We start from the raw sequence: 27008 nt of genomic DNA, 5'->3' as shown, positions 1-27008 counted from the left end.
TATTGAACTCCCTTACATGGAAGGTGACACTTTGGTTGGGCCATTCAGTGGGACCAAGAGCCAGGTTAGGCAATCCCCAGCAGAGGGAGCAGCCTGCATGAAGGCCTTGAATCAGGAAGGGGGTGGGACAGGGTCCAGAGAGGCAGTCACATGCCACTGTCACACTGTTCAGTCTACTTCCCCTTGGCCTCTCCCCAGGATAGGGGGAGTATCCAGGGCACCAGCCTCATACTCCTGCCATTTCTGTCACAGAGTCAGAGTCAGGCCTGGCAAGTTCTTTAACAGTGCCTAGGAAACAGCTGTATTTTTACAGTGAGCATGAAAGATACTTTCCTCTCTAACATACAAGATGCTGATAAGTATAAGAAATTGTGGGCAATACCAAAAGGCTGTCTTTTAAAACTCTAAGTCTATAAGATGTGTCTGCTTCCCAAAGCCACTGACCCACCATGACCATGCATGACATGACCCTGCAGTCCAGAAGAGGACATGGGAGCCAGGATGGCATCCCAGGCTGGGGAACAGGCAGGGGAACCATGAAGGCAGAGTGAACCAGCACTGACAAAACATGCACACCACAGTTTATCAGTTCCCTAGGGCTGCCTTAACAAAGTACTACATGCTGGGTGGCTTAAAACAACAGAAATTTTTATCTCTCACAGTTCTGGAGGTTGGAAGCCCAGAATCAGGCTATCAGTTGGGGCATCTTCTCTCTGAAATCTCCTTCCTTGGTTCTCCCAAATTCTGGTAACCCCAGGTGTTCTGTGGCTTGTGGCAGTGTCACTCTGACCTCTGCTTCCATCTTCACATGGCTGTTTTCCCTCTGTGTCTGTGTGTTCTGGTGTCTTCACATGGTATTCTCCCTAGGTGTCTGTCTTCATATCGTCTTCCCTCTTCTTATAAGGGCACTGGTCATGGTGGATAAGGGTCCACCCAAATGACTTCATCCTAACTAACTGCATCTGCAATGACCTTATTTCCAAATAAGGTCACATTCTGAGGTTCTTGGGGTTAGGACTTCAACATATCTTTTGGGAGGACACGCTCAACCCACAAGGCAATACTGTGCCAAGAAAGGAAAAGTGGTTAGAAAGTACCGGGCAGCTGTCAGATGGAATCACAGATCTGACACCAGAGAAGCCATTCTGAGCTCACAGCCACACCCTGAATCTGCTTACTCTGAATCATTCCCACTAATGACTTTAAAATAATGCTTTACCCTAAGTGTTTCTGTTATTGATTTAATGTAAAAAGTATTTTTAGGCTGCTGATACTAGGGAACTTTTGTTAGTGGTGCATTCACTTAACAGTTGTGCCAGTCTGAGTAAGTGGTCTTCTCCCTATCCTGCACCCCATGACAATCACGCTGTCCAGCTGGGAAGTGAAAATGGGTAAGGCCAGGCCAGACCATATCACGAAAGACCCAGCAAGCCAGCAGAACCTAGACTGGCTCAGCTAGGCAGTAAGGAGCTATCCAGTCCCCAGCAGGTGAATGATGTGGGAAACACAGGTCTGGGCAGGGTAGGATGAAGGGGATAAATCAGGACGAATCTGGAATTAAAGTGGAAGTGGAAGGATCAAGAACTGGGAACCATACATATGAAGGTACAGATTACAGCTTGGGGAGATAAAGACGAATCTTAGAGCTTCTCCTTGGGAGAGAGACTTAAGGAAAGATGGGTTGGTCAGTGATGAAAACAAGAGTTTACAGAAAGGAGAGCTTCAAGTAGAAGGGAAGGTCAATGGCTTCAAACCATCAGAGATAACTATGTAGAGGTTCCAGTGGGAAGACCTTCCTTTCTACATGTCCTCTTATTCTTCTCAGGCAGGAATGGCTCTTTCCCCTGCATCCAGGGTCCTGGGATGTCTCAGTCTCCCCTGGTGGCCATGTGACCTCTGAGAACAGGGTGGGATATCCTCCAGGTCCTGTAGCCTCTCTTCCCATGTCCTCAGCAGAGCTGGGGTAAAAGAACTGGGCTGAAAAGGAGGAGTGAGCTTAAGGACCCAGGGGAGGTAGTCTGGCTGAGTGCCCAGAATGGCCACAGTCCTGGTCCATGTGTAGACTTCTACTTTTTCCTGGTGCCACAGACATTACAGCTGAATCCACTTAAAAGAGGATGGCGAATATATAAATGATAACCCCCAGATTCCTTCAACCCCTCATAGAATACCAGATAATATTTATACTATGGTTCAATAAAAACTATGGTCAGAAATAAATTCAGGATTCTTTCATTTAGACTCTAGTTCATTCATATGCTTGTTGCTAAGTTAAAAGCTTGAAATAATTTTCTGCTATAAAAATACAAGACTTGCTATTTAGATAAATAGATTTTTCAAATCAAATACTTGAAACCTTAGAAATTATTTCACAATGCCTTTTGGAAATCTTTTCTGTTTCTGATCATAAAATGTCAAAGTCACATTAATGTGAACTACAATTTTCTATACTTGATACATTAGCCAAAAAGCAAAGAAGCAATCCAGTTTTTCTAAATTTAGTACTTATTAGTACTCATTCACAGCTGAAATGATAACATGTCATGCCTAAAAATAATAAAATACATTTCTTTAGAAATGTATTGCATATAGGTGGGATTTCCAGCCAGAATGGAACAAAGACATCAACAACTCCCCCCCCCAAAAAAAAAAAACACAACTATAAAACTGGGCATCACTATAAAAAAAATCAAGCATTTCAGGGCTTTGAAAACTGACTACAGGGCAGCCCCGGTGGCGCAGCTGTTTAGCACCGCCTGCAGCCGGGGGTGTGATCCTGGAGACCCGGGATCGAGTCCCACATTGGGCTCCCTGCGTGGGGCCTGCTTCTCCCTCTGCCTGTGCCTCTGCCTCTCTCTCTCTCTGTGTTTCAATAAATAAATAAAATTTTTAAAAAATGACTACAGCTAAACAACAAATTGAGAATCATATGACTATAAAAACCTGTGGAGATCTAGGTAAAAGCAGCAGAGATAGGTGGGGTTCTTGCCTGGGACTGTCTCCACCCTTCATCCCAGCTCAATAAGCCTGTTTGTTCTGCCAGGACAGGACTGGCCTTCACTTAATTTGGAGTAAAGAGTAGAAACTCACAGCCAGCAGCAAAAGGAAAAAGCCTGCAGATCTCCTAACCTAAAGCTGCCATCATGGTTGGGATGAGCAATATAAGACTTTAAGACTATAAGAAATTGAATAGGGGATCTTGGAAATGAGATAGCCACTGAGGTCTTAGTAAACACTCCATATAAACCTGGCTGTCTAGGGGCCTGTACCTATGCACAGTAGAGACCTGAGAGGGCCTGTGGTTAAAGCTAACACCAGAGGCAGAGTTGAAATAGCCAAATTGAATACATCCCCCAGTCCAAACACAGATCCATCAACAGAGGGTAGTGTTTATGTACAACCTTTGACCAATCACCGAGTGACCATTAAGCTATGCAAACACAAAAGTGATCCAAAAGAAGCTAGGCCCCCAAAGAAAAAAAAATGAAAATAAGTATTTTAAAAAACAACAACTGAGCAGAATCATCAGTAGATGCACATTAGGGTGTTTGTGTGTGTGTGTGTGTGTGTGTGTGTGTGTGTGTGTGACAGATTCTACAGATCAAGTCCAGGCAAGTTAAAAACAACAAAAAGCAGTAACTAAGAATCTCAGGGGATAAAAATAATCTGGATTAGTTATGATATATGATCTAAAATATCCAAATTTCAAAAGAAATATATGAGTCATGCAAAAAAAAAAAAAAAAAAAAAAAAAAGGTATTGCCCATACTTGGAGGAAAAAGCCAATGGAAACTGTCTTTGGGTAGCCCAAATGCTAGATTTAATAGACAAAGACTTCAAAGCTGCTATTTTAAGTATGTTTTAAAAAACTAAAGGAACCATGTTTAAAGAATTTGAAGAAAATATTATTAAAGTGACTCAACAAGTAGGAATATCAATAAAAATAAAATTAAATAATTTTTTAAAGGACCAAATAGAAATCCTAGGTTGAAAAATACAATAACAAAATGAAGATTTTATTATTTGAGATCAGGAGTAGATTTGAGATATTAGAAGAAGGATCAATGGATTTGAAGATGAGTCAACAGGGATCCCTGGGTGGCGCAGCGGTTTGGCGCCTGCCGTTGGCCCGGGGCGCGATCTTGGAGACCCGGGATCGAATCCCACGTCGGGCTCCCAGCATGGAGCCTGCTTCTCCCTCTGCCTGTGTCTCTGCCTCTCTGTCTCTCTCTGTGTGACTATCATGAATAAATAAATAAAATCTTTAAAAAAAAAAAAAAAAAAAAAAAAATGAAGATGAGTCAACAGAAATTATGCAATCTGAAGAACAAACAGAAAAACAATCAAAAACATTGATCAAATTCTCAGAGACATATGGAACATCATCAAACATCCCAACTGCATAATGGGAGTCCCAGAATATGAAATATGAGAGAGGAAAAGGGCAGGAAAAAAAATTTAAATAATGTTTAAAAACCTCTCAAATTTTATGAAAGCATTAATCTATAGATCCAAGAAAGCTAATGAACACCAATCAGGAAAAACAAAGAGCTTTTCATTTAGTCATATCCAACTTTTGAAAGCAAAAAACAAAGAGTAAATCTTGAAAGTAGCAAGGGAAAAACTAATCATATGTAGGGGACGAAAAATACAAATGATAACTAAATCTCATTAGAAGAAATGGAGGCCAGAAAGCAGTGGAATGACATATTCAAAGTGCTAAAAGAAATAACTGTCAGCCAAAAATTCTATATCCAGCAAAACTATCCTTCAAAAGCAAAAATGAGGGCAGCCCTGGTGACCCAGCAGTTTAGCGCCGCCTTCAGCCCAGGGCATAACCCGGGAGACCCGAGATTGAGTCCCACATCCGACTCCCTGCATGGAGCCTGCTTCTCCCTCTGCCTGTGTCTCTGCCTCTCTCTCTCTGTGCCTCTCATGAATAAATAAATAAAGTCTCTAAAAAAAAAAAAAAGCAAAAATGAAATAAAGATAGCCTTAGATAAGCAGAGACTGAGATACATGCCTTACAAAATAGTAAAGCAAATCCTTTGGGATTAAAGAAGATTACTTCATTTGGTAGCTTGAATCTCAAGAAGAAATGAAGAAATTAATGCCAGAAATGGTAAAAAAAAAAAAAAAGTAAGTAATATTGTAATTCCTAGAGCAAATACCAAGACAATAACTAAAAAATAAAGTTTAAAAATCAAGGAATTAAAGTTCTTTTGTTTAACACAAATGAAGGAAGTAAAGGACAAATAGAGAAACAAAAAAGACATGAGGCATATATAGAAAATAGCAAAATGACACATAAATTCAATCTTATCAGTAATTACACTAAACATGAATGGAATAAATATCCCAGCCAAAAGATGGAGATTGTCAGAGTAGATAAAAAAAAAATCCAACTATATATTGTCTATAAGACACATACTTTCAAGTCAAAAGCAAATAGGTTGTGACTAAAAGGATATCTGCTCTCACCACTCTCATTCAGTACAATACTGGAGGTTTAGCCAGTACAATGAAACAAAAAAGACTAACCAAATGTAATACACACAAATTGGAAAAGAAAAATAAAAACTGGTTTTATTCACAGCATAATCCAGTATGTAGAAAAATCTCAAAAAAAAAAAAGAAAAAAAGAAAAATCTCAGGATAAAAGATCAGTATACAAAATACAAAATTTTCCAATGCACTCACAATGAATGGTCCAAAAACAAAATTAAGAAAATCCTGTTGACAACAGCATCCAAAGGAAGAAAGTACTTAGAGGAGTAAATTTAACTTAAAAAGTTCAAGATTTGTATACAAAAAAAGTATGAAACATTACAAGAGAAATTAAAGATCTATATAGAGGCACCTGGGTGGCTTAGACAGTTAAGCATCTACCTTCTGCTCAGGTCATGATCCTGGAGTCCCAGGATGGAGCCCCATGGCTCTGTGCTCATTAGGGAATCTGCTTCTCCCCCTCACTTGGCTCTCTCCCTCTCTCTCATTCACTCTCTCTCAAATAAAATCTTTAAAAAATAAAAAAATTTAAAAGATTTATATAAATTGAGATATATTCCATCTTCAAAATGGATTGAAAGAAACAGTATTATTAAGATGGCAGTTTTCCCCAAATTGACCAACAGAATCCCTATCAAAATCCTGGTAGAGGGATCCCTGGGTGGCGCAGCGGTTTGGCGCCTGCCTTTGGCCCAGGGCGCGATCCTGGAGACCCGGGATCGAATCCCACATCGGGCTCCCGGTGCATGGAGCCTGCTTCTCCCTCTGCCTGTGTCTCTGCCTCTCTCTCTCTCACTGTATGCCTATCATAAAAAAAAAAAAAAAAATCCTGGTAGAATTGTTTGTAGAAATCAGTAAGCCAATCCTAAAATGTATATGAAAATGCAAAAAGACCTGGAATAGTCAAAATAATTTTGTTTTTAAAAGAACAAAATTGGAGGACTCATTACCATTCTTCTCTGGTACAGCTCTGCCAGTTTCAAGGCACAGTGATGACCATCATATTATTTAAGCCTCTATCACCCAGTGGGTAAAATTCTAAGACCTCACCTGGCCACCTACTTAGCTCCTGACTATCCCTGGGGCACCTAGCCACCTCCTCACAACCTAATGATATCCCAGGTGTCAATGGCCTAAGCAACCCAGTCACATAGGCCTAGCAACCTATTCATAATAGGGTGCAACTTGGCTGGTTAAGATAGCCCTCCTACTCTCATCATTTTCTCTTTGAAACAAAAACATATGTCACATTGCCCCAGCATGTACTATGGAGAGAACAAAGGAAAGAGAAACAAGAACATTCACCATGACCACGCTCTATTTGCTGGGATTTTAAGAAATCAGTGCAAAACCACAGTAGCCAAGGAGGAGGGAGAAATGTGGTTTACTGAGCTTTGCTGAAAAGAAGGAATTTCTCTCATGGGACAACTTGCTTGGAAATAGAAGGAGATGAAGTTTAGACATGTGATTCTCATTACCAACTACATCCTTTCAGACAGAAGGCAGATATAATTGGATCCATTTCTATTTTAATTATAATTCTTTGGCTTTAAAGAAATCACCAATGGAAATTTGCAAGCCACCACAAACGCCACCATTTCAAATTCCCTGGATTTTAATGTGGCCTGGATTTCCTTCGGCAGGGCTGAGGCTACCCACCACAACTGATGTTTGTTGTTGTTACGGACTTAAGATTTTCCCCAAACAAAGATGAACTGATCCCTTCTCTTTCTCTTCTTTCCTCTTTCCCTCCCTCATTCTGTTTTTCCCTTTGAAGTAAAGAGAGAGAGGTTCTAATTTTTGCCAACCCTTTCTCCTACAAAAAACTGGAGAGAGAAAGAAGCCTTTTGTGATGAATGACATCTGAATACAGATGCATAGGGCTTCCTTTTGTTCTCCCTGGCTGGCCAGAGGAGTTCTCCAACTTATCTAGATTTCCGATTCAGGAGTAGTCACAAGTCCTGAGAAATACTTGAAATTTGAAGGACAGATTCCTTATAAAGTCAAACAGTATAACCACCACTGTGAAACCTCAGAGTTAAATCTCATTTTAGCTTTCCTACTCACTTTCTTTCCATCAGTCTGTCTCAAAGACACTCTTGGCAGAGTTGGAAGGGAACCCTAGCAAGATCAATCCTGAGGATAAGTGCTGAGGGCACTGCTAAATTGGCCATGAGGCCTCCAAGAGGGTCCCTGCTCCCAAGTCCCTGAGAGAGGAGCCACGCAAGTATCTGAGGTCTAATGCCCACCCTCTGAGATTGGCCCCACAGATGGCTGGTGGCTCATTGTACCTGGCCTGCATAAGACAAAGGCAGGATCAGTCTTTCCTTTGAAGCTAAGCAAATAAATATAAGAAGCATGATCCATGTTGTAGCCATAGTCTTGTTTTAAACTAAAATTCACATAAAAGACTTATGAGTGTGCTCTAATGTTTTGCTTGCTCCAATTTGCCCTGCACTCAAACGTTTTCACTCAAATTCACTATAATTCAATAAGTCTTAATAAATTATGTTAGTGTGGAAGTAGAACAGTATTTATCTGTTTGTTTATTTGGCTAGTTGTTTCCTTTATGCACATATATAAGCAAAAGAATGCAGCATGTGGGCACATATACACATACAGACACACCAAGAAATAACAAATAGCAAAGCACTGTTACTTAATAAAACTAAACATGAGAGTTGCCCCACATCTATAATACAGCTTCAGAATACAGAAAATATATGAGTGAAAAATGTCAGGGTTAATATTTGGGAATTAACCTTAAAAGAGGTTTTAGCAAATGAACAATAAGGAGCAAACAGCAAATGCAGATCACTGTGTGAGTGTGCATGTGCCAGCAATTTCTGACAATCAGCTGACATACAGCAAAAAAAGGCCTGGAGGTGAATCCTGGTTTACAAACATGCATTTCATGCCTAAAAAGGATACCTAGGAGACAGTTGTGAGCCAACCAAGAAGTATTCTTGTTTTTGTTTTGTTTTTCAGTTTTTCCCTCTTCTATGCAACCTCTAATAAATCTGAACAAATGAAGTCTGACATTTCTTAATGGTTCAAAAGATGAGATAAAATGAAATTATAAAACACCTTATTCAACAATATTTTTTCTGTGGCTTGTGTTCTTGTTCAGACCAGAGAGATTCACATCTGAGTCACTATGGCCTCTTTGTAAGTTGACTCACAGAGAGGGACGCTGGGGTCCTTGCTTTCATTTTGACAGCTATTCTCTCTCTGGATCCCTGGCCCTTCCTGACAAAGGCATATGGGCAATGAGCGTCAGGCACTTCATTAACTGACAAAGGTTTAGCATTGTCATTGGTTTACAGTCCCATAATTTAAAAAAGTTCCGCAGTGACTTTTTTCATCACAGCAAAATCCCTGTTGAGAGAGGAAAAAGGGTCTTATGATTACGTTTCTTCTCCAAACACACTGAAGATAGCCCAGGCTAGTAAATCATGTAAAAAAGTTTCTTAAAAAAAAAAAAAAGAGAGAGTTTCTCCGTTTTCCTTGCATCCTTCTTCTGAGGCTTTCCCATGTCTTTTACTTATGATAGGGATACTGGGTGCCTTTCCCTTGAAGCTTCTTATGCAGAACTTGAATTCCAGTTTTCCAGATCTTGTTACTATTTTGCTTCTGCTTCTCCTGGCTCCTGCCCCCAACCATATACCTAAGGTCCAGGGAGAAGTAATTAAAAAGAGGGCTCGTAGCAGGCCAAATAATAGCCTCCCAAAGATGTCCACATCCTAATCTCTGGAACCTGTGATCACATTAGGGCACATATCAATGCAGAAGTAAGGCTGCAAATGAAGATAAGGTTGCTAGTCAGATGACCTTAACAATAGAGAGATTATCCTGAATTATTCTGGTAGGCTCAATGTCATCTCAAGATTCCTTAAACAGAAGCAAAAGAGACTCAGAGAGAGAGAGAGAGAGAGAAGTAACAACAACAAAAAAGGTCAGAGTCATGCACCATTTCTGGCTTTGAAGGCAGAGAAAGGGGGCCATGAACCAAGGAATGCGTCACCCTCTGGAAACTGGAAAAGGTGAAGAAACAGATTCTCCTCCAGAATCTCCAGGAAAAAATGAAGGTGTACCAGCACCTTTGAGTCCATTGACACTGACTTTGGGCTTCTGACCCCCAAAACTGAAAAATAAGGTTAAGTTTGTTCCATTTTAAGGCACCACATTTGCAGTTATCTGTTACAGCAGTAATAGAAAACCAAGACAGAAGTGAATGCCTCATTGCTAGCCTTTCTTCTCTAATTCCATTTTGTAGCCTCCTGCCTAATAGTCCAGCTAAAATCATTCTTAATTTTGTTAGGTGTGATGGTGCCATAGGAATAATCTTTTTTTTTTAAGTTTTTAAAAATTTATTCACAAGAGACCCACAGAGAGAGGCAGAGACATAGGCAGAGGGAGAAGCAGGCTCCCTGAGGGGAGCCCAATGTGGGACTCTATCGCAGGACCTCAGGATCACGACCCGAGTCAAAGGCAGATGCTCAACCACTGATTCCACTGAATCCACCCGGAATAATCTTTTTAAAAATAATATCCTCATCTTATGGAAGTGTACACTCAAGTATTTATAGGTGAAATAACATAGTGGCTGAGATTTGCTTTAAAAAACTCATACGCAAAAACCAAGTTGAGAAGACAGATGAAATGAGACAACTGTTGGTAACTGTTGAAACTGGATGATGGGTACATGAAAGCTCATTATGTTATTCTCTTTGTGTGCATGTTTGAATATCTCCATAAAATAAACTTGAAAAATACAAAGATGAAACAAAATTTAAAATGTCCACCTTCATAGGTAGGCATTTTATTCTAAGTAAGCTAAGGAGTTTTCACATCATTTTAACCTATAGTTTAGATACTGAGACTCTATTAACTTCACCTATCCTAGAGAAGCCAGCTACGGCTCTGGGCTCTTGATTTTTACTTCTTCCTAAGCAAGAAGAGAAGATATTAAGACTAATGCAAATAATGGATGTAGTGTTACTGTATTTTTCCTCTACATGAAACGGTGTTGAGAGCTCTGAAAAAGGGAGAGCAGGGCCACAGTAGTCACAGGGGGCAGGTGGACAGGTCATCCCTAGGGCCTGGCACTTCTCAAGTCGTCTCTGGCAGGCATCAGCCTCCCTTTTTCAAGTTTTAATTTGGCTCTTAAGCTTATACAGAATTTAATCAATTTGAAATTAATCAGCCAAGTCTAATTTAATCAGTTCTAAAATCCAATTGTTTTCACACTTTAATATCAATGAAGTAGGGGTACATTTTATAATCTGTGGTGTACATATATGTTCCTGCTCCTTATGATCATATCTGGGAACATAATCACAGATTGTGTACATCGGGATCACCCTACAAAAAGATTTACATTCATCTCATTTTTTTCTTACTTTACTTTGACATTTGTTTAAGGCTCTGTGGTAGTTTTTACTGCTACCATAACAAATTACCACAAATTTCATGGCTTAACACAAATATGATTCCGCAGGTCAGAAGTCCTATAAATGAGTCTTTATGGGCTAAAATCAAGGTGTGAGCTGGATGCATTCATTTTAGAGGTGCTAGGGAAGAATCCATTTCCTGCTCATTTGAGTTATTGGCAGAATTCAGTTCCCTGTGGTGGTAGGACCAACATCCATTTGCTTGCTGGCTATAAGCTGAAGGCTGTTGTCAGCTTCTAAAACCACCATTTTCCTTTACTTGATGCCCCCATCAATGGTAGGTTGAATTCTTCTTACACATTGAATCTCTCTTTTTTCTTCTGTTTCATCTCTCTGATCCAGTTGAAAGGGTCTGTTTTTAAACTCGTGTGATTAGATGGGGTACAATGAGATAATCCAGAATAACCTCACCATCTCAAAGCCCGAGCCTTAATTACACCTGCAAAATTCTTTTTGCCATGTAATGCAACACATTCAGAGGCCTCAGGGATTAGAACATGGACGTCTTTGGAATACCTGGGTGGCTCAGTCAGTTAAGCATCCAATTCTTGGTTTCAGCTCAGGTCATGATCTCAGGGTCATGAGATCAAGACCCATGTCAGGCTACATGCTTGGCAGGGAGTCTGCTTGAGATTCTTTCCTCTCCCCCTCCCTCCTCCTCTGCTCCTTTCCCTGCTCACACTCTTTCTTTTTCGAATAAATAAACAAACAAACAAATAAGTAAGTTAATTCTTAAAAAAAAAAAAAAGAACATGGACCTCTTTGGTTGGGGTGGGGCATTATTCTGTGTATCACTGCCTCTCTCACACAATATTTTGCTTGTTAAGAGGTATCTCTATTCCAACAGAACCCAGGTATACCTAGAACCCAGAGAGGGCATGGTTCCATGTCCATTCACCACTGGTCTTGCCAGTGAGAATTTAATACTTCATAAGTTCTCTGAGAGTGAACTCATAAAAGAGTTTGAGTTTTCCATGATTCTGTGATTGGACATTTCCCTTAGCTGTAGAATCTATTATGTGTGGTGCTGAGTAGCTGGCTTCTCAGATCCTGTGATGAGAATTACAGCCCCAGCTGCAGATAGAAATTAATTACATAAAGTCATCATCCTTCTTTAGAGGGATCTGGTGTCCTGGCTTCATTAAGGATATTTGTAAGAGAGAAAAAGATAGCACTCCATGTGAAACAGAGAACCTCTCTACAGCCCAGAACTGGACAGACATTAGACTTGTCAACAACAACTACTGATATGAAAAGATCATAGAACAGTGGTCTTGAAAGTGCTGTAGAAAGAGCTCTGAAGTAGAATTTTTTTATCCAACCATATTATTATTTAAATGTGAGAATGAGGGGCACCTCGGTGGCTAAGTCAGTTAAGTGTCTGACTCTTGGTCTCAGCTCAGGTCTTGATTTCGGGGTTGTCAGTTCAAGCCCCATGTTGGGTTCAATGTTGGGTGCAGAGCCTACTTTAAAAAATAATATAAAATAAATGTGAGAATGAAATAAAGCTATCCTCAGGCACAGGCTTACAGAGTTTCCTAGACAAAAAAAAACTCTTTTTTGAGAGCAATCTTGGAGCAATCTTAGCCAAAAAAAAAATTCTAGAAATAACTATAGGAAGGCACTTTGGAATAAAGGATATAAGAGTTAGTACAAAAAAAGTACATAATTTGGTAAAGTTTACTATTGTGTAAATATGAAGTTTGCTATTGTGTAAATAGGCAAGAGCATCTGATTTTCTTTAAATGTTACCTCTTAAATATTGATGAGAAACCAGAAATCACCTGATAATAGAAGAAAGCCTTTAACATTAAATCTGAAAATCAAATAAACAAATAGAAAAATGAAATCTGGAAGCAAAGACAGTGCAGACAGCAGAATATATTGAAAAAATATAATTAATATGCTAAATATATATTACATCCATTAAATAACAGAAAGCTATAAAAAAGAATCATTAAAAAACAAAAGAGGTATCTTGGAAATTTAAAGTATGATAGCAAAAATTTTAAATTCAGCAGAAGATTTAGAAGATAAAGTTGAGGCAGTCTCCAAGAAAGTAGAATAAGAGATAGATACTTAGATACATAGAAGGACATATAGACAGAAAACAGGAGAAAAAAGAATAGAAAATATGGGTTTATAACCATACTACAAACTACAGTAATCAAAACAGTGTGGTACTGAAACAATGACAGACACATAGATCAGTAGAACAAAATAGCCAAGAAGTAAGCCCAATTAATCTATATTAAAGGATGCAAGAATACACAATAGGGAAAAGGCAGTTTCTTCAATAAATGATGGGAAAACTGAACAGCTACATGCAAAAAAAGAAACTAGATAACTTTCTTACACCATACAAAAAGAATGTCAAAGGGATTAAAGACCTAAATATAAGACCTGAAACCATAAAACTCCTAAAAGAAAACATAGGCAGTAAATACTTGATGTTGGTCTTAGCAATATTTTTCTAGATCTGTCTCCTTAAGCAAGGGAAACAAAAACAGAAAAAAAAAAATTGTAACTACATCAAACCAAAAGGCTTTTGCACAACAAAGGAAACCAGCAAAACAAAAAGGCAATATACTGAATGGAAGAAGGTATTTGCAAATGATATATCCAACAAGGGGTTAATATCTGAAATATATAAATAACTAATACAACTCAATATAAAAAAAACAAAAAATATGATTTAAAAATGGGAAGGGAACCTGACTATACATATTTCTAAAAAAGACACATAAATGGCCAACAGACACAAGAAAAGATGCTCAACACGGCTAATCATTAGGGAAATGCAAATCAAAATCACAATGAGATATCACCTTCATCTGTCATAATGGCTAAAATAAAAAGCACAAGAAACAAGTGTTGGCAAGGATGTGGAGAAAGGGGAAGCCTCTTACACTGCTGGTAGGAATGCAAACTGGTGTAGCCACTGTGGAAAACAGTATGGAGGGTTCTCAAAAAGTTAAAAAAAAAAGAATTACTATATGATCCAGTAATTCCACTCCTGAGTATTTATTCAAAGAAAATGAAAACACTAATTTGAAAAGACATATGTAAGACATATGTACCCTAATGTTTATTTTAACATTATTTACAATAGCCAAGATATGGAGGCAATCCAAGCATCTACCAATAGATGAATGGATAAAGAAGATGCAACACACACACACACACACACACACACAGAGAGAGAGAGAGAGAGAGAGAGAGGAATATTACCTAGCCATAAAAAGGATGATATCTTACCATTTGTGACAACATGGATAGACCTACAGGGTATTATGCTAAGTGAAGTCAGTCAGACAGAGAAAGACAAATATCATATTACTTCACTTGTATGTTGAATCTAAAAAAAAACAAAACAAAGGAACAAACAAAGAGCAGAAACAGACCCATAAATATAGAGAACTGATGGTTGCCAGGGGTAGGACATAGGCAAAATGAATGAAGGGGAATGGAAGATACAAGGTTCCAGTTATGGAATGAATAGTCAGGGGAAGAAAAGGTAGAGCATAGAGAATATAATCAATGCTATTGTAATAGTGCTGTATGGTAATAGTAATTATACTTGTGGTGGGTGTAGCAAAACATAGTCTTGTCAAATCACTAAATTGTACACTTGAAACTGTGTAATGTAACATTGCGTATCAACTATAACTATCAACTATTTTTATCAACTATAAAAATAAAAACTACAATGAGGTATCATTTTATATCAGTTATAAATATATATCATTTATATTTATTATAAATATCCCACTGTCAGTGGGAATGTAGACTGGCACAGCCAATATGGAAAACAGTATGGAAGTTCCTCAAAAAATAAAAAGTTGAAATATAATCAAGGAATTCCACATACAGGCTTTTTTTTTTTTTAAAGATTTATTTATTTATTTAAGTAATCTCTATACCCAACATTGGGCTCGAACTCAAGACCAAGAGTTGAGATCAAGAGTCACATGCTCTGAGCCAGTTCCTCACTTATGAGTATATATCCAAAGGAAACGAAAACACCAATTCAAAGATATATATGCACCCCTATGTTTATTGCAGTATTATTTACAATAGCCAAGATATGGAAGCAACCTAAATGCTAAATGAAATGAGTTAGATAGAGAAAGACAATTAACATGATTTCACATATATGTGGAATCTAAAAAACAAAACAAACAAACAGAAACAGACTCATAAACAAAGAACAAACTGGCAGGGGGGAGCGGGTAAAATACATGAAAGGGATTGAGACATACAAACTTCCAGTTATAAAATAAATAAGGAATAAAATGTACAGCTTTGGGAATAAAGTCAATAATACTGTAATAACTTTGTATGGTGACAGATGGTAACTATACTTACAGTGATCATTTATAATGTATATAACTGTCAATCCCTATGTTATATACATGAAACTAAAATAATATTGTATGCCAACTATACTTCAATTAAAAAAAAAAAAAGCATAGAAATTAGGGGATTAGTCCAGAAGATTTAACTTCCAAATAACTTCCAGAAAGAACAGAGATAACAGAAGGAAAAAAAACTCAAAGAAATAATTCTAGAGGTCTCTGGGTGGCTCAGTGGGTTAAGTGTCTGACTCTTGATCTCAGCTCAGGTCTTGATCTCAAGGTTGTGAATTTAAACCCCACGTTAGGCTCCATGCTGGGTGTGTAGCCTACTTAAAAAAAAAAGAAAAGAGGGGCAGTCCGAATGGCTCAGTAGTTTAGTGCCACCTTCAGTCCAGGGCCTGATCCTGGAGACCCGAGATCGAGGCCCACGTCAGGCTCCCTGCATGGAGCCTGTGTCTCTGCCTCTCTCTCTCTAAAAAACAAATAATAAAATAAAATAAATTTAAAAATCTTAAAAAAAAAGAATTCAAGAATTCACATAATATTTATGGAGATTACTTAAAAATCTCAAATTAAGAAAATAAGGGAAAGGACATGTTTCCACTCAAGATGGTTTAACAGGAGTATAAAAACAAAAAAAAAATTTAGGTTTTTTAAAAATTTATTTTTAAAAAGTTAATTGTGCATAAAAGGAAACTGAAAAACACAAGAAGCAAAGAACAAAGTCATCCATAATCACAAGCAGTTTATAGTTTGACTTCTAGGTCCCGTGTGTGTATCTATCTACACAAGTAAGCATTTTAATGTAAGATCGTACAGTTATGTATCATGCTTTTACACACCACGAATATTTATCATGTCAAAGTCCCCAAACTATGAGTATTTTGGTAACCAAGAACACACTACACCAACTCCATCTGAAAAAAAATGTAATCCTGTCTTTCTTGGTGACAAAAATATAAAAGACAAAAATGGCAACAGGCCTCTAGATAAAGATATTGGCAGAGTTACAATTAAAATACTCCATTCCCTTAATGTTCAATTAAAACTGAGACATAGGGATCCCTGGGTGGCGCAGCGGTTTAGCGCCTGCCTTTGGCCCAGGGCGCGATCCTGGAGACCCGGGATTGAATCCCACGTCGGGCTCCTGGTGCATGGAGCCTGCTTCTCCCTCTGCCTGTGTCTCTGCCTCTCTCTCTCTCTCTCTCTGTATGACTATCATAAATAAATAAAAATTTAAAAAAAAATAAATAAAACTGAGACATAGGGCAGCCTGGGTGGCTCAGTGGTTTAGCACCGCCTTTGGTCTGGGGCATGATCCTGGAGACCCAGGATCAAGTCCCACATCGGGCTCCATGCATGGAGCCTGCTTCTCTCTCTGCATGTGTCTCTGCACCTCTCTCTCTCTCTCTCTCTGTTTTTCATGAATAAACCAATAAATAAAATTTAAAAAACAGACATAAAGTAACAGAGTACACAACATTATAATGCTTCCAAAAGAATTCATCATCCAAAAAAAAAAAAAAAAAAAAGAATTCATCATCCAATCTATAATATTCAAATAGCAAGAAGGTATTTTCCATTGAATCATTTAATGTATTCCTATAGTACAGCTAAAGAGACTAATACACGTTAACAGTTATCATTAAAATGTAAATATGAAAACATCCGCATACAACTCTCCCTCTATACTTCCTTCTGCCCCTCTGGTGCCAACCCAATAAGTTCTGACATTTCTCAGAGACAGCTTAACAATCTCATGTCCAAGATGCTTCTTTCTTATCAGTGATAACAAAAAGAAACTTATAAATTGGTTCATTCACTAGCTGTACATTTTATCATACATTGTCACCTCAGGACATCCAAAAAGCTTAGATATTACAAAACAATGAACCTAGTCCACAACAAACATGGGTACTTCATAAAAACATATAGACCTATGGCTACAACCTAAAACTGTCTTCTAGATGTGGAGATACTAGCAAAAAGCCCTTCCCTTCACCCCTCCTCTGCTCCCTCCACCATATTAACGACTAAGTATAGGACTACATCTAGCTGTAAGAGGTGGATTAACAGACACTCTCAGAATGGTCCTTCCTAAAAACTAACAAAAGGACATTTATAGAGGAATTATTTTACTAGCTCTACTATTAAACAGAATTTTAGTCTAAAAATTCAAGGGCACAGAACCCTTCTCTCCTCACTTCTTCCCTGCCCTGTCCCCAAGTGAACAGTCAGCATACTCTCCAAGACATCGGTTTAACAATTCCATTTCCAAAATAACAACCATTCCTGTAAATTAACAATACTTAAAGGGTGTTGTTACTTTAACTCTCTACTCCTAACACGTTGTTCACTTTCAAACATCCAGAAGACTAGATGTTTCAAGTATTTAAAATTTGCCCACTACATACATAGTAGCACTGAAAGAACATTGTGGCCTAGAACCCTTCCTCTTCTCATCTGTATCAACCTAGTGAAAAGTATAAGCATCTGTAATGCTTAGAGGGGATTTAACAATTTCACTTCTAGTTTTCAGAACAGTCTTTCCTATGAATTTAAACACAAAGTGTACACAATGGGGCAGCCCCAGTGGCGCAGCGGTTTAGCGCTGCCTGCAGCCTGGGGCGTGGTCCTGGAGACCCTGGATTGAGTCCCACATCAGGCTTCCCTCTGCCTGTGTCTCTGTCTCTGTCTCTGTCTCTGTCTCTGTCTCTGTCTCTCTCTCCCCCTCTCCGTGTGTGTCTCTCATTAATAAATAAATAAAATCTAAAAAAAAAAAAGAGAGATGAATTAAAAAAAAACAAAGTGTACACAATGTATTTTTTTTTTTTTTACTACTTTTGTCATAAACTGGCAACCTCTTTAACATCTAGAAAGACTAGATATTGTAAGTTAGGACTCATTTGTCCTTTATATACATAGCTAAGTAAAACAAAATGCAGACATACAGGACAATGGTTAATCCCACCTCACTATAAACATACTGGTATAAAGCCCTTTGTGCTTTCTTCTTCCTCCCTGAACCAGCACAGATATCATATAATGTGTACTGCTCTGGGAGGTGGTTTGATCACTTTGATCATACCATTTTCAAAAGACAATATTTCATATGAATTTTAACAAAAGGATTATCTGCAAGATGTGTTATTTTACTACCCCTACTTTTAACATACTTTGTGCACTTCTAAACATCTAGAAAGGATAGATGTTTCAAATAAGGACTTAAGTTTGTCCACTATATACACAGTAGTGTTGAATAAACTACACACGTGTAACAATGGGTTATATCTGAAAGTGTCTTCTGCATAGGAACATTCTATCTAGTCTAGAACCCTTCATTTCTCACAACTTCTCTCCGCGCCAAACCAGAGGGTGAGTAGACAGGCACATGTCACTGAGATGTGACTACAATGTTATCTCTAAAAGTCCTTTTCAGAGGACAGTCTTTAGATGAATTTTACACAAAGTGTACAAAATGTGTTAGTTTACTAACTACTTTTGTCATACATTGGCAACCTCTTAAATATCTAGAAACTAGATATTATAAAATTAGGACCTATTTTTCCAGTATATATACAATATATACAGTCAAGTTAAATGCACATAACATAGCACAATGGATAAGCTGAAATCTCCTAGCACACACTAGCAAAAAATCTTTTGCGATTCCTTCCTTCCCACCTCCCTCAAACCACTGAACAAGTGTACTGTTCAGAGAGGTGGTTTAGCAATTCTATTTCCATAGATAATATTTCCCATCAGTCTTTAAAAGCTATTTTCAAGAAGCATTACTCTACTTCTAAGTACATCAAGTATTTCTAAATATCTTAGAAAGACTAGATATTTCACATAAGAACTAGCTTGTCCACTATGTACACAGCACTGTTAAGTAGAATTGCACACACCTAACAACGGGTACAATCTGAGGTATCTTCTAAATATGACCACCATTTTGGCCTAAACTATTCCCTCCCTCACTTCTTTCTCTCCCCCACTAATCCAGTAGACAAGTACAGACATGTGTAATGCTTAAAGGTGGTTGAACAAATTCATATCCAAAAGTTATTTACAGAAGAAAAGCTTTCCTTTGAATTTCAACACAACGTGTACAGAATGTGCTAATTTTACTACTTTATCATACGTTGGCAACCTCTTTTAACATCCAGAGACTAGACGTTGCAAAATTAGGACTCATTTGTCTATTATATACACTATATACACAGCAAAACAAAATGCACAGAACATACAAAAAATGGCTTTGTCTGAAAATGTCCAAGTATGAACACACTAGCATATTACCTTTTGCAATTCTTTCCCTCCTCCTCCAAACCACTGAACCACCTCCTCCAAACCACTGAATATACACGACAGCATATACTGTCAGAGGTGGTTTAACAATTCCACTCCCAAGAGTTATTTCCTATGAATTTTGGCAAAAAGATATTTACAGAGTGCTGTTTTACTACCTCTACATTTAACATACGTTGGGCACTTCTAAACATCTAGACAGACTAGATGTTTTAAATAAGGACTTAATTTGTCCACTATATACATAGCAGTCTTGAATAAACTGCACACATGTAACAGTTATAATCTGAAAGTGTCTTCAAAATAAGAACATTCTAGCCTAAGACTAACTTCTCTTCCCTTCTTCCTCCACAAACCCAGTGGGCTATAATGCTCCAATTTTCAGAAGACAATCTAAGAATTTTAACACAAAATGTACAAAACATATTAGTTTACTAACTCTATTTTTGTCATACACTGGCAATCTCTTTAACATCTAGAAAGACTAGATGTTGAAAATTAGGACTCATTTGTCCAGTATATACACTATATACACAGTTAAGTAAAACAAAATGCAGGAACATAAAGGACAATGGTTAATCTTCCCTCACCATAAACACACTGGCAGAGCTCTTTGCACTTCCTTCTCCTCCCTCCTCCTTTGAACCAGTGCACAAACACAATGCATACTGTTCAAAGAGGTGGTTTGGCCATTCCCCCCAAATTAAACAGCATTTCCTATGAGTGTCAACGAAGATATTTACAAAATGTATTTTTACTACCTCTATTTTTAACGTGTATCAGGCACTTCAGAACATCTAGAAAGACTAGATATTTGACAAAGGTACTTAGCATTGTCAACTATATACATAGTAGTTGAGGAATAAAATGCACACACAAAACAATGGTTATAATGTGAAAATGTCTTCTAAGTATGACCAGTCTGGCACAGAACCTTCTTTTCTTCTTCCTCAAGGTCTACTTCATGTCCTCTTACCCACTGCACAAATGTGAACGTGTGTCGCTCCTGACGTCGCTTCTAGAAGTGATCTAACAATTCCATTTCAAAAAGACATTTCTTTTCTATGATTTAAAAAACAAACAGGCATTTACAAGACGTATGATTTTCTAACTACTTTATTATATGTCGGCCACCTCTTTACATCTAGAAGGCCTAGATGTGGCAAAAGTCTTCTTCTGAAAAGGTTGGGGGGTAAGTTGAGAGCAGCTTTTTCATGTTATATACACAGGCCTTCCATGAACGGCCAGTAAATCTTCCCCAAGGGTGGTCTTCCTATTGGCCAAATGCGGTAGGTAACTCCCATTTCGATCTTCCCACAGCAGTGTCTGGTAGAAGGAAGACCAACCGCCCTCACCGTCAAGGGTGGCACCGCCGTGGACCGGGGCGGGGGGTGAGGCTCACGACTGCTTCAAAGTCTGGGCCTGGCCGGTGGGCCCCCGCGGCGAGGGCCCTGGGTCTCTGCAGGTCTGAGCTGCTGACCCCTCCCTGGGCCCCCAGTTCACCCACCGGCCTCAGGGGCTGCCTGCCGCCCTGCGCTTCTCACTTGTTCTCTCATAAAAAAAGAAGCTTATACTCTTGCCTCAAACAAACAAACAAACAAACAAACCAAGACACAATATGTGAAACAACAGGTTTAAAGATATTGGACATTTGACAATAATAAACATTAACCTGAGAGAACAAAATACTGTGAGCTCTGGTTGCCCAGCTTACTGCCTTAAGAGTTTCTAGGCTGCAGTACAGAGCGAGGGAACCCAGGCAGAAACTAACAGCCTTCCTGAGTCAAGGAGTCACAGCTGACAGTCATCGGGAGAGCGAGGTGGCTGGAGTGCTTAGGACAGAGAGAGAATTCTAGAGATCTGAGATGGTCAGTCTTGAGTATTTAGCAGAGAAGTATTCACCGGCACAGGAGGAGAGGAACTGCCTAAGACTAAGGGAACAAAACTATCTGACAGAATTGAAGAACAGGGGCTGGCACTGACACCAAGCTGGGAACAGTGCCTGTTCCCACCAGCCAGCCTGGAAAAACTCATAATTCACAGAACATTGAATAGAACACTCAGAAAAACCTTGCCTCAGTAATGGCAAATAATAAGCCCTAGACTAAAGTACTACTCTGGACCCACCGGAATCATAAAAATAAGACTTGAAAGGAATTTGACTTTTTCTAAGAAATTTAACTACATCCCAGAACAAACTTTATGACTATTAACAGTACAACAACAACAAAAATATCCAGCACTCAGCAAGGTAAAATTCACAATGTCTGGTGTTAAAACAAAGGTCACTAGGCAATGAAAAGAAGCAGGAAAATACAATTCACAATAAGAAAAACAATAAATTGAAGCCAACCAACCAACAGCTGTCACCTTTGTTAGAATAAGCAAAGATCTTAAAACAATTATTATTATAACTGTATTTTCTATGTTCAAAATTTTAAATAGAAATGTAAGATCTATGTTTTTAAAAAGCACCTAAATCAAACTTCTAGAAACAAAGACTATAAGGTCTGAAATGAAAATGCACTGGATGGTATTGATGGCAGATTAGACTTGGCAGAAGAAAAGAAGGAGAAAAGAAAAATAACCTGGTGAACTGCAGCACAACTTCAATCAGGCTAACACATATATAAATGTAGTCTTCATAGGAGAGAAGGCAGGAGGAGATCAAAAATATTTGATTTCATGGCTGAAAATTTTCCTACTTTTTTGCAAACAATAACTCCAAAGATCCAAGGAATTCAATGAACCCTAAGCCTAAGAAACATGAAGAAAACTACACCAAATAACAAAATAATTTTAAAAAACAGTGATGAGAAACTCTTAAGCTGGGGCAGGAGGTCAGGGGAGTTACATACATACAAAGGTAAGAATAACAGACTTCTCATTGGAAACAATGTAAGCAAGAAGATATGGAGCAATATGCTCAAAGCACAGAAAGAAGAAAATTGTCTACCTTAAATCCTACACCCAATGAAAATATCTTTTAAAAAACGAAGGCGAGGAGTGCCTGTGTGGCTCAGTTGATTAAGGGTCTGCCTTCAGCTCAGGTTGTGATCCCAGGGTCCTGGGATTGAGCCCCACATCTGGCTCTCTTGCTCAGCAGGGAGCCTCTTCTCTCCCCCACTCCTGCTCTGTCTCATTATCTCTGTCTCTCTCAAATAAATAAATAAAATCTTTAAAAAAAACTAAGGCAAAATAAGGATGTTTTCGGACATACAAAAGCTAAAGAATTTATCATCATCAGAACTGCACTACAAAAAAATGTTAGAGGATATCCTGCCAGCAAATGGGAAACCATGTCAGAAATAAATTTGAATCTACACAAAGAAATGAAAAGCACCAGAAATGGTAAATACAAGGGTAAATATGCATATTTTTTCTTATTATTTAAGTCTCTTTAAAAATAAACGGTGGCTTAACAAAGGCAATAACATCTCATTGTAGGGTTTATAACAAATGTATAAAATGGATGAAACAAATTCCAGGAGGGGAGAAATATAAGGAAAGTATAAGTATCTAATACTATAATTGAAGTGATACATCACTTGGGGATAGATTGTAGTAGGTTAAAGATGCATAATACAGGGATCCCTAGGTGGCTCAGCAGTTTAACGCCTGCCTTTGACACATGGCGCGATCCTGGAGTCCTGGGATCGAGTCCCATGTCGGGCTCCCTGCATGGAGCCTGCTTCTCCCTCCTCCTGTGTCTCTGCCTCTCTCTCTGTGTCTATAATAAATAAATAAATAAATAAATAAATAAATAAATAAATAAGCATAATATAAACCCTAAAGTAACTACTAGATATTAGAGAGGATTTATGAAGTTGAAGATACAAAAATAGAAACTATCCAAAATAAGACACAGAGAGAACAAAGAGTAAAATAAATGAACAGAGCATCACTGAACTGTGGGATGACTACAAGTGATCAAGTATATATACAACTGGAGCCCCTAAAGAATAAAGAACAGGGGGATCCCTGGGTGGCTCAGCGGTTTAGCGCCACCTTCAGCCCAGGGTGTGATCCTGGAGACCCGGGATCGAGTCCCATATCAGGCTCCCTGCATGGACCTGCTTCTTCCTCTGCCTGTGTCTCAGCCTCTCTCTCTGTGTGTGTCTCTCATGAATAAATAAATAAAATCTTAAGGAAAAAAAAAGAGTAGAGAACAAAGGGAATGGGCGAGAAAAAAAGTCTATGAAAAATGATGGCCAAAAGTTTCCTAAATTTGATGAAAATTATAGACCCTCAGTTCTAAGAAACTCAATGGAACGCAAGTACAATAAAAGAGGAGGAAGAGAAAGAAAAGGCAGAAGAAAAAGAAAGGGAAAACAATAAGAAGATTATTATACCAAGGTATATCATAATAAAAATTTTGAAATTTTCAAATGATAAAAGGAAAATCTTAAAAGTAGCTGGAAGGGAAAATAACAGACACATTACATAGAAAAAAAAAGAGTGACAGCAGATTTCTCATTGGAGAAAAACCATGTTAGAAGACAGCATAGCAACATCTGTAAAGTATTGGCTGGGAAGGGGGCGGAATCTGTCAACCTCAAATTATTTACTCAGCAAAAATACCTCTCAAAAACGAAGGCAAAATAAAACCTTTTCCAGACAAACAAACCGAAAAAATCCTTTACCAGTGACTTGTTCTTAAGAAATATTCAAGGAAGTCCTTTAGGCAGAAGGACAATGATACCAGATAGAAAACAGAATTTACTCAAAGGAATGAAGAACAGAAACAGTAACTGACTGGGTAAATATAAGGAACTTTTAAATTTTATAAATCACATTATAAGGTAATTGATTGCTCAAGCAAAAATCCAACATCCATTCCTGGTTGAAAAAAAAAAAAAAACTCTTAGCAAACTAAGAATACAAGAGAAATTCCTTAACTTGATAAAGGAAATCTACAAAAGACTTAGAGCTTTAACATCATACTTAATGGTGAAAGACTATGCTTTTCTTCTACAATCAGAAACAGGACAAGGGCATCCAACATTGTACAGGAGCTTCTAGCCAGAGCAATAAGGAAGAAAAAGAAAAGAATCCAAAATAAATTGCATCTCTCTATATAGGTTTTTGGTGCAATTGTAATGGAATTATTTTCTTAATTTCTCTTTCTGCTACTTCCTAATAGTATATAGAAATGCAATGGATTTGTGAATATTGATTTTGTATCTTGTGACCTTACTGAATTCATTTATCAGTCCTAGCAGTTTTTGGTGGAGTCTTTAGGGTTTTCTCTTTATAGTATCAGTCATCTGCAAATAGTGAAAATTTTACCACTTCCATACCAATTTGAATGCCTTTTATTTCTTTTTCTTGTCTCAGTTTTTTTTTAAAGATTTTATTCATTCGTGAGACACACACACACACAGAGAGAGAGACACACACACAAAGACAAAGACATAGGCAGAGGGAGAAGCAGGCTCCTTGCAGGGAGCCTGATGTCAGACTCAAACCCAGGACCCTGGGATCATGACCCGAGCCAGAGGCAGACGCTCAATCACTGAGACACCCAGTTGCCCCTCTTGTCTGATTTCTATGGCTAGAACTTCCAGTACAATGTTGAATATAAGTGGTGAGAGTGGACATCCTTGCCTTGTTCCTGATCTTAGGGGAAAAGCTCTCTGTTTTTCACCATTGAGTATGATGTTTGCTGTGGATTTTTCATATATGGCCTTATATTATGTTGAGGTATGTTCCCTCTAAGCCTGTCCTCAGTGACCTAGAGGACAACCTCAGGGTTGTAAGTTCAAGGCCCATGTTGGGTATAGAGATCACTTAAAAATAAAACTTAAAAAAAAAAAAGATGTTACACATGAAAAAACTCCAGAAAGATTTATATAAGTGTACATGGATATAATAATAATACTTTAAGAATTTGGTTCTTCCAAAATTAAACGATAAATTAAATGCAATCCCTATTAAAATTTCAGCAAGAGTTTTGAAAAAAAATTGACAAACTTATTCTAAAATTTAACAGAAGAATAAAGGTTATCAAATAGTCAATTTGATCATGAAAAGCAAAGGAAGGCAAATTATGAAGACATACTATGAAGGTAAGGTATTAAACCAGTGGATACTTGCATGGGAACAGGCAAAAGGACCATTGTATAGAACAGACGACTAACAAACAGATGTAGGTATTATTGGACCTGGTAAATAACCTTTTAAAAAAATGCTTTCATACTCTGCCAGAAAAAGAAGGCACTGTTTAACGAAATGAGTTGGGAAAAGTGGTTCATTACATGCACAAAAACAAAGAAAGTTCTTTAATCTCAGCTTAGGTCATGATTTTGGGGTCCTGGGAGCAAGCCCTATGTAGGGCTCCCCACTCAGCAGGGAGTCAGCCTCTTCTCTCTCTCTTCCTCTGCCCCTCCCTCTGCTTATGCACTCTCTCACCCTCTCAGATAAATAAATATTTTATTTTTTAAAGATTTTATTTAATCATAAGAGAGACAGAGCGACAGAGGAAGAGACATTAGGCAGGGGGAGAAGCAGGCTCCCCACAAGGAGCCCGACATGGGACTCGATTCCAAACTCCAGGATCACAGCCCCACTGAGCCACACAGGTGTCCCTTAATTTTCTTTTTCTTTTTTTTTTTTTAAGGAAAATAAAACATTTTTTAAAAGAGCACATTTCCATCATCTCACAAAGTTCTGGATAGTGCTGCTTTAAAATATATATGGAAATCTTGCAGAACACAAAAAAAGATAGGGTACCTAATTAGAAAACTGACAAAGGATATAAATAAGGCAAACCTATATAGCTAATAAGTATGTGAAGAAAAGCTCAACCTCCATAATGAAAGAATGAGGCATCATTTATACTCATTTGATGCACTAAAATTTGGAAGTTGGGTAATATCAAACATTTGCAAACTTGTAGGAAATGGAACCTTCACACTTTGATGGTGAGAGGAAAGACTGGTGCAATTATTCTCAAGAGCAATCTGACACTATCTAATGAATTAAATGTCTACATAGATCTGTGACCCTGAAAGCCCCTTGTGTATACCTGCTTGGAAAGCTATACATTGCACACAGCAATTAGAAGCAGAACACTATATCAAATGTAGAGTGGAAATTTAAAATCAGCAAAAGGGCCACAAGTTAAAGCTGAGGAATCTTTCTTTCCCTTCAGCTTTATTGAGATCAATTGACACTGAATATGTGTAAGTTTAAGGTGTACAAAGTGTTGATTTGATACATTTACATGTCACAAAATGATGACCACCATAAGTATTAGCTACCACCTTCATCCATCACATTGTTAGCGTTTTTTTTTTTTCTGTGAGCACATTGAGGATCCACTATCTTAGCAACATTCAAGTACATGATACAGTATCAAAAGCTATAATCACCACAC

The 27008-nt window shown here is 38.1% G+C and overlaps 1 long non-coding RNA gene across 1 annotated transcript in view; it reads right to left on the bottom strand.

The window, feature by feature from the left end:
• Positions 1 to 27008, bottom strand: part of LOC144315636 (uncharacterized) — a 73319-nt gene that overhangs the window by 42154 nt on the left and 4157 nt on the right. The window contains exon 2 of the long non-coding RNA XR_013381367.1: positions 23179 to 23360. This is a non-coding gene — a long non-coding RNA (uncharacterized LOC144315636). The remainder of the gene's footprint in view (positions 1 to 23178; positions 23361 to 27008) is intronic.

The sequence above is a fragment of the Canis aureus genome, chromosome 6, assembly GCF_053574225.1.
Source record: "Canis aureus isolate CA01 chromosome 6, VMU_Caureus_v.1.0, whole genome shotgun sequence".
Lineage (NCBI taxonomy): Eukaryota > Metazoa > Chordata > Mammalia > Carnivora > Canidae > Canis > Canis aureus.
The sequence above is the reverse complement of the archived record's forward strand: the minus strand, read 5'-3'. Positions and strand labels throughout refer to the sequence as shown.